This window comes from Notamacropus eugenii, chromosome 5, assembly GCF_028372415.1.
Source record: "Notamacropus eugenii isolate mMacEug1 chromosome 5, mMacEug1.pri_v2, whole genome shotgun sequence".
In the NCBI taxonomy this organism is placed as follows: domain Eukaryota; kingdom Metazoa; phylum Chordata; class Mammalia; order Diprotodontia; family Macropodidae; genus Notamacropus; species Notamacropus eugenii.
In genome coordinates, this window is record NC_092876.1 from 456,797,198 (window position 1) to 456,805,917 (window position 8,720).

Sequence of the window (8,720 nt, forward strand, 5' to 3'; positions counted from 1 at the left end):
CACATTTGTTTTTTCTTGCCTTCATTCGGTAAAAGGGGAGGCAATTTGAAATTTGTCTGTGTTCAGCTATTGGAAGCATTGAACAATAAAGAAAATCAACCTTTTCTTCAAATATTTAGAAAATCCCCTTTGTCCATAGTCTTCAAACTCTATTTTGAACATTAATAATCAAAAACATATTTATTGGTTAAAAAATAGAAAATAAAAAGCATTTATATATACCATCTACTATGTGCCAGGCACTATGATAAGTGCTCTCCACAAATATTCTCCCACTTGATCCTCACAATGACCCTGTAAGGTAAGTACTGTTATTATCCCCATTTTGCAGTTGAAAACCTTGAGGCAGAAAAAGGTTAACTATGACCCAAGGTCACACAGCAAGCAAGCATCTAAGGCCAAATTTGACTCAGGTTTTTCTAACTGTAGGCCTACCATCCTATCCATTGCATCAGCAGCTGCTTTGAGGCAGAAATAATGCAACTCAATAACCTCCTCTTTAATAAATCTGAAAATATAAATTAGCTAGGAAAGAACTCTTTATTTGGTAAGAACTGCTGAGACAACTGGAAAGCAGTCTGGCAGAAATTGTGCTTAGACCAACATCTTATACCATATTTCATAATAAATATGAAATGGATACATGACCTGAATACTAAAGTTATACTCTCAAAAAGTAGTAGAAAAGCAAATTGTCTACCTTCATAGCTATGTTAGGGGATACATTCTCAAACAAACAAGATATAAGATAAAAAATGCATTGCTTTGGCTACACGAAATTGAAAAGTAACTTGCACAAACAAAACCTAGAATAAGAATGGAAGCTTCACTCAACCAGAAAAAAAGTTTTGAATCAAAATCAATGATGTTATATGCAAGATTAATAAACAACTAACAGAAACATATGAAACCAAAAGCTATTTACCAATAAAGAAGTTGTCAAACAAGCAAAGTATATGAACAATTTTATATTCAAATTATATAAATGAATCTATTTTGAAAAGAAAATCTTTCTTCAGAATAATTATAAATCAACAACAAATATATGAAAGGATGTTCCAAGTCAATATAATAAGAGAGATACAAAGCAAAACTACTTTTCATCTCATATCCATGTAATGGTAATTTAAATGGAAAGATCTTTCCCATTGATTAATAGGCCTACATGACCTGCTTAAATCACATGAAAGCCTAAGTTGTATGTGGTGGGAGGAGTTTGCTGAATGGGTAGAGCAGGAAGGTGAAGCTAGAACAGAGCTGAGAAGAAATTTGGTCAGAGCAGTCAGAACTAAAGGATGCAGGCAAGCAGGCAGATGGCTAGTGTGAGTGAGAGAGCTTGTTTGTGATTTGTTTAAGGGAGGTGGTTTGTGGGAAGCCTAGCAGGAAGGCTTGGTGTTGGTGTTGCCTTCTGCATTGTTGTTATGTATAGATGTCTTTGTTACTATGATGGATTTGGCTTTCTGGTGTCTGAAAAAATGTTTTGCTTCTTTCTTCCATGTGGAGAGCCTGATGAATTTCACGATTCAGAATTGTGTTGGCATATTCATGGCTGCCATAGGTGCTGTGAATATCATATTGGTGCTACAACTTAATAAACTGGCAGAGATAGCAAAAAGTATGAGTAGTGAATGTTGAAGAAACTGTGGGGAGAGAGAGGCACACTAATACTTTGTTGGTGGAGTTATGAATTGGTTCAAACATTTTGGAAAGCAATTTGGAAGTATGCAAAGAGAGTGATTTAAATGTCCATATCCTTTGACCCAGAGATTCCACTGCTAAGCACATGCCCCAAAGAGTTCATTGTTTAAAAAAAAAAAATTGCAAAATACACCCAAATATTTGCAGCAACTCTTTTTGTGGTATCAAAGAACTGGAAACAAAGCCCATCAACTGGGGAATGGTTAAATAAAATGTTGGTATTTGGATGCAAGGGATTATTAGCATGCTACAAGAAATGATGAAAATGTAAAATCCCTACTGATAAGAGAAATGAAAATGAAAACTTTGAAGTAGCATTTCACACCTATCAGATTGGCTAATGCGGCAGAAAAAAAAAAAGGAAAAAGAAAAATGCTTGAGGAAAGGTGGAAAACTAGAGACAATAATACACTATTGGTGAAGTTGTGAATTGGTCCAACCATTCTGAGGAACATTTTGAAACTATGACAAAAGGGCTATGTATGTGCATACCTATTGACCCAGCAACACTACTACTAAGTTTGTATCCAGCAGTATTGTACCAATGATCAATTTATGAATGACTTAACTACTCTGATGCAAGACAATTCCAAAAATATATGATAAAAAAATTAATTAAATTTGAATGAAAATGAAAAATTTTCCATTTTATTTTGATTTTTTATTATTTTTTCTTTTTCTAAATTATGGATAATGCGCAAATATGTTTTGCATGCCATCATGGGTAGCAGAAGGATAAGAGGGAAATAAAGAATTTGAAACTCAAAAATTTTTAAATGAATGAGAAAAATAAATAAATGATTTTAGGAAGACATAGTGAGCATGGAAAAACATATGAATGGATGCAAATCAAAGTAAGTAGTCAGGAAAACAGTGTAAAAAAGGACTATAAAAATGTAATTTTGAAAAAATACAAAACAACAAAAATAGTACAAAACAATAAAGACCAAGTGTGACACCAATGAATACATGACAAGGCATGTCCTGCTGCTCCTTTAAAATAAGAATATATTGAAAATAGGATTAGATTTTTTTCAAAATATTATCCAATTTTGTTATATTTGTTTTTCTTTTCATTCCATTTTTCTTTCTTGAAAAAAATATTTGTTGCAATGAATGGATCTTACAGAGTAAGGAGGGGGAAGGATACAGGAGAAATCTTCTAGACAGTGTGAAAACAAAAGATAATAAAATATACTCATTTCAAAAAGAAAATCTCCATTTCCATTAATCATGTTTACTATGTCACCTGCAGAAACATTTTTCAATGTTTCTGTTCATACATCAAAGATACTTTCTATCTTCTGTAAAGACTCATCAAGAGATAGTCATACCAGTATTATTTTAGAATGGAAAACCAATTGTATTTAATAGGTTTGATCTGTTAAAATTTCCCCTTAAGCCCCTTCACATTAGAAAAAAATATTCTCTATCTTGGGTTTAATAGGTTTTTTTCCCTCTATACAATGTCCAGAAGTTCATTTTGTAGGCAGGCTATTTTTCACTTAATAATGATTTTGTCTGTCATTTAGCAATGAATTTTTCTTGATAGTTCTCAAAATATGCTCTGGGGTCTACCGACTCATAATATTCTTTGCAGTCTTATGGTGCTGATGTTCATACTACAACAGTTTACACTTGTCTGGGGGTTTCATTAAAATTATTATACTTGACTATATAAAAATGCAAACATAGATATATCTGTATACGTAACTTCAGTGTATTAAATAATTGATTCATTCACTCAAAAAAGACATCAAATAATGTAATCTAATGTAATCTATCTCATTATTCTAGTATGAGATAAGATAACAGTAAGTAGGAAGGAATTGAATAGATATCATGTGGGTCTTTAAACCTGCAGAAAGTGTTTCTTGAAAAAAAATAATTGACAATCACTGGTTTGTCTGAATGAACTAGTGATTTTAAAAAGTTTCTTTAAGTGAATATCATTTTCTATGCAGTGGTGAAATAGGTCATTTCAAAGGTCTAAGTGATAAATTGGAGAGGAATTTATAATATCATGGATGGATACAGTAAAATAATATGGATCATTATTAAGGTTAATTAAATTCCCATTCAAACTAAGTCATAGTAATATATTTGTATTGAATGGATAGTTCCTTTTTCCTTGTTCAATATTTTCAGCTTCCACAGAGTTAAATATAATAGTTTTACAGATAATGATGAAATTTCTTTGTCCAGCTCTAATCTTTCTTGAATTCTTGTCATACACAGTCAATTAATTTTTAGTTATTTGCTCCTTAATGCTTTGTGTGCAGCTCAAATTCAAGATGTCTAGAGCATTAAGAGTAACAGACCTCGATAACTCAGTCTTTGATCAATTTTAAAACATAAATCACTTAGATTTCCTCTCTAAACCTGCTCATTTCACGATTCCCTTTTTTTTTGTTAAATCCACTACAGTCACCATAGTCATATGTGTTCTTAACATTAGAATCATCTTTCACTCTGTTCTTTCCCTTGATCAGCACCACAGTGCCTGCCCCCATTACCAACACATATCTGAACAATTGCCAAGTCTTACCTATTCTATTTCTCCAAAATCTTTTGCATAATTCACATCTCTCCATGTACAACTTTGAGGTCAGACTCTCATCACTTCTCCACTTGACTACTATAATAACCTCTGGTTTGGTTTCCATGTTTTCTCTCAAACCATCTTCCACACTGTTATCAAAATAATCTAAGGCACCGGTCTCACCATGTCACTTCCCTACTCAAGAATCTTCAATCATTGCCCATTGCTTGCAGCACAAGATAAAAATCCATTATTCTGAAACTTAAGGAACTCCACATTATGGTTTCCACCTATACATACGACTTTTTTTCGTAAAGTCTATGTTCTAGCCCAAGTAGCTTCTCTAAAATGCATTTCAGTTTCTATATTTATGCAAGTCGTCCTCCATGCCTGGAATATTCTACTTCCTCATCTCCATGCCTCAGAAACCTAGTCTTTCTTCAAAAATTCTCTAATACTCACCCCTCTTCCCACCTTCCTCCTTAATTTTCCTTAAACTACACACAGTAATGTACATGTATTCTGCCCTGTGGAATGGAAACCCCTTGAGGGCAGGGACTATTTCATTTTTGTCTTGCATAACAGGGTTTACTGCAGTGCTTCAGACCTACTATGGAAATACCTTAATACAAAGTATTGTAATTTGACTAAATGTAAATGCAGTCATAAAAATCATTACAAATGCCCCAAAATGGAATAGAATGTTTCAAGAAGGAATGCATTTCTTGTCATTGCAGCTCTTAAAGTACAGAATGGATGATCATTTCTTGGGAATGTTTTATAAAGGACACAGTCTTCAGGTAAAAGACTTCAATAGATAAACTCAAAGGTCATTTAAAAAAATCTAAGAGTTTATAATGTGACCAGAAATTGCAAGAAATATAGAATTAAATATGTAACGATTTTAAAAATATTCCTTTTTATTTATTTGCATTTTAAAATATATCCTAATTTTGATTACATTAAACTGAAAAGTTTTTGCACAAGCAACCCAATGCAACCAAAATTCAGAGAGATGTAGTAAATTGGGAAAGAATTTTTACAGCTAATCTCAGAGATAAAGGCCTCATTTCTAGAATATATAGAGAACTGAGTCAAATGTACAACAATACAAGTCATTCCCCATTTGATAAATGGTCATAGGATATGAACAGGCAATTTTCAGAGGAAGAAATTAAAGATATCTATAATCACATGACAAAATGCTTTAAATCACTTTTGATTAGAGAGATGCAAATCAAAACAATCTGAGGTACCACATCACACCTATTAGATTGGCAAACATGACAGAACAGGAAAATGATAAATGTTGGAGAGGATGTGGGAGAATTGGAACACTAATTCATTGTTGGTGGAGCTGTGAGCTCATCCAACCATTCTGGAGAGCAGTTTGGAGCTATGCCCAAAGGGCTACAAAATTGTGCATACCCTTTGACCCAGCAATATCACTTCTAGGACTGTATCCCCAAGAGATCATAAAAATGGGAAAGGGTCCCACATGTACAAAAATATTTATAGCAGCACTCTTTGTAGTTGCCAAAAACTGGAATTCAAGGGGATGCCTATCAACTGAGGAACGGTTGAATAAATTATTGTATATGAATGTAATGGAGTACTATTGTGCCATAAGAAATGATGAACAGGAAGACTTCAGAGAGGCCTGGAAGGACTTATATGATCTGATACTGAGTGAAAGGAGCAGAACCAGGAGAACTTTGTGTACAGCAATGACCACAGTGTGCGAGAGTTTTTTCTGGTAGACTTGGAACTTTGTAACAATGTAAGAACTTAAAAAAAAAAAATTCCCAATGGTCTTCTAAGGCAAAATGCCTTCCACACTCAGAGAAAGAAATATGGAATTCATTCGCAGAATATAGCAGATCATTTGTGTGTGTGTGTGTATTATGTTTTGATTTGTTATACGATTTCTTCCATTTATTTTAGTTTGTCTACACAGTATGACTATAGTGAAAACGTATTCAATAGGAAAGTACATGTAGATCCTATACAGAATTGTATGTTGGGGAGGGAGAGGGGTAGTGGGGGGTAGGGAGGAAGGAAAAATCTATGTTTTATGGTAGTGATTGTAGAACATTAAAAATAAAAAAATTAAATTAAATTTATATATAATTTATATATACATATATACATTTATATATATATACATATATATATATGTGTATATATATATGTATATATATATATATATGTATATATATATATATATATATATATATATACATATATATATATATATATCCTTCCCACATGTACAATCATCATGGAAGAAAGAATAAAAAGGGAAAGAGAAGGAGGGGGGCAGGAAAGGAGTTAAAAATGAACCAGTACCACATCTATGTCTGACTATGCATGGAAGTTCAGCATCTATTGAATACCCAGTGGATATCCCTGACCTCTACAATGAAGAGGTATATTTTCTCAACATTTCTTTTTTCATCAATATTTCCTAATAGCATTAGTATTTAGTACTCATTTTTACTTCATACTTACCTATTCGGGGTATCAGGATTATGTTTCATAGATGTTGTTTGGCAGACTGCTTTCATTTTAGTTTTGGAGAATAATTAGTAAAGCGTAGCAATTAGTCACTTTATAAACTTGTGATAAATGTAACTTTTAAATTCACCTTGATCAGAGTTCCCCCCTCCCTCTCTCTATTTGGGTATTTAAGGTTAGTTCAATTTGATTTTCTGATGTTGGATTCTTTAGAAATCTCTATTTCACTTTCTATTACTGCTAAGATTTTTTGTAGGTAATATTTGATTTCTCTTAATCTTTTAGTTTTGCTAACATAAAAAGAAAATATTATTAGAGAAGACAATTCAGAAACAAAACCCCACCTTTTGCAGACGATATGCTGGCATACTTAGAAACCTTACAGAATCAACTAAAAATACTAGTCCAAACAATGAACAATTTTAACAAAACTTCAGGATATAAGATGAACCCACATAAATCATCAACATAGCAATATATTACCAACAAAACCCATCAAGAAGAGACAGAAAGAGAAATTCCATTTAAAAATAACTACAGATAATATGAAATATTTTGTAATCTGTCTCTCAAGACACACATTGGAACTGTATGAAGACAATTCCAAAACACCATTCACACAAGTGAAGACATGTCTAAACAATGAGAGAAATATTGATTGCTCATGTGAATTCCACACTAATATTATAAAAATGACAATGTTACCTAAATTGCTTTACTTATTGAGTGCCATACTTATTAAGCTACCAAAGACTTATTTATAGGGCTAGAAAAAAAACCAATAACAAAATTCATCTGGAGAAACAAAAGGTCAAGTATATCAAAGGAATCACTGGGGAGGAAAAGTGAATGAAGGCATTCTATCAGTACCAGATCCCAAACTATACTACAAAGTGGTAATTATCAAAACAATCTGATACTGGATAAGAAATTGAGTAGTTGATCAATGGAATAGACTAGGTACACAGTGTAAAGGAATAATGACAACAGTAACTTACTGGGTTTGATAAAACCAGATCCAAGCTATTGGAAGAAGAATTCAGTATTTGGCAAAAAACTGCAGAGAAAACTGGAGAGAATTTTGGCGGAAACTAGTTTTAGATAAACACCTCACACCATAACAAGATGAGTGAAAATGGGAACATGATATAGATGTAAAGGGTGATATCATAATCAAGATAAAGGAACTTCCCACATGATAGAAAAACCTCACAACAAAATGCAGAAAAGTAAAAATAGTAAATGTGTTATTTTCAGGTCCTAATGCAATAAAGAGCCCTGGGAATTTCTTTTAAAAAACCATGGGAACAGATTAAAATTTAGTTGGAAAATAAATAATCTAATCATAAAAAATGAACGAGTCAAAGAATAAATCGTAGAGGCAATCATTGCATTAAAGAGAATGACTACAATGAGACAACACACTAAAATTTAATTTATGATAAATAACCAAAGCATTACTTAGGAGAAATTTTATATCTCTAGATTCTTACATAATAAAATAGAGAAAGAGCAGATTAATAAATTGGACATGAAACTAAAAAAAAATCATAGATAAAAAATAAATTTAAAAATTCCCCATTAAACACTAAATTGGAAATCCTGTAAATCAAAGGAAATATTAATAAATTGAAAGTAAGAAAATCATAAAATTAATAAATAAAACCATGGGAGGGTTTTGTGGGGGGACAGCAATAAGAGAGAACAACCACTGGTTGATTTGATTTTAACAAAAGAAAGAAAAAACAAATTATCAATATCAAAAAGGAAAAGAAAACGAAGAGAAAAGTAAAGAAATTGAAAGAAAAAATTGAAAATTAAAGAAATTCTTAGAAGCTACTTTGTCCGATTATATGCCAACAAATCTAACAATTTGACTGAAATGAATGAATATTTATAAAAATATAAATTTGTCAAATTGACAGAAGAGGAAATAGAATATTTAAAGGATCTTATCATAGAA